The sequence below is a fragment of the Chrysochloris asiatica genome, unplaced genomic scaffold (genome assembly GCF_000296735.1).
Source record: "Chrysochloris asiatica unplaced genomic scaffold, ChrAsi1.0 scaffold00089, whole genome shotgun sequence".
Lineage (NCBI taxonomy): Eukaryota > Metazoa > Chordata > Mammalia > Afrosoricida > Chrysochloridae > Chrysochloris > Chrysochloris asiatica.
This window is the reverse complement of record NW_006408607.1, coordinates 5,491,236-5,492,150: the sequence shown is the minus strand read 5'-3', so window position 1 is coordinate 5,492,150 and position 915 is coordinate 5,491,236.

Below are 915 nucleotides of genomic sequence, written 5' to 3'. Positions count from 1 at the left end.
AACACTTTAAAAAGGTCTTGTGCAGCAGATTTGCCTAATGCAATACGTCGTTTGATTTCTTGACTGCTGCTTCCATGAGTGTTGATGGTTGATCAAAGCAAAATGAAGTCTTTGACAACTTTGATCTTTTCTCCATTTATATGGATGTTATTTACTGGTCTAGAGGTGAGGATTTGTGTTCTCTTTATATTGAGGTGCAACCCATACTGAAGGCTATGGTCTTTTCTGGAAATTGGAATCCTGGTATGGCACTGTAGGATAAGCACTGGACTGTTAACCACAAGGCTGATGATTCAAACCCACCAGCTGCTCCTTGGAAACCCTATAGAGAGGGTCACTATGAGTAGGAACCAACTCGACACTTAACAGCAACAACAACAATTAGCATACAATCAGTCATACAATCTGAAGCGCAGACTCGGAGGAATTCAGCACGTGTGTGCACCCATGGTAGTCCTGGTGTGGTGCTTCAGGATAATGCACTGGATTGCAAAGTTAGTTTGAACCATGAGAATGGTGGTTCAAACCTACCAACTACTCCTTGGAAACCCTATACTGGGTTGCTTTGAGTCAGAACTGACTCCATGGGATGGCATTTCACAACAGCAACAATATACCCATGAGTCAGGAGTCTTGATGGCACAGTGGCACTTACCAACAACATTATGGAAATAGGGTCTCCAAGCGGCACAAAGGGATTGAGCTTGTCTAGGTCAGCAGTTCAAAACTACCAGCTGTTACTTGGGAGAAAGATGAGGCTTTCTGCTCCTGTAAAGATTTACAGCCTTGGAAACCCTGTACAGGGTTGCTATGAGTCGGAACTGACTCCACAGCACATAACCACCACCACCACTACCCTCTGGTCCTGGTGTGGCACTATGGGTTAAAGAGCTGGACTGCAAAACTGTTTGAACC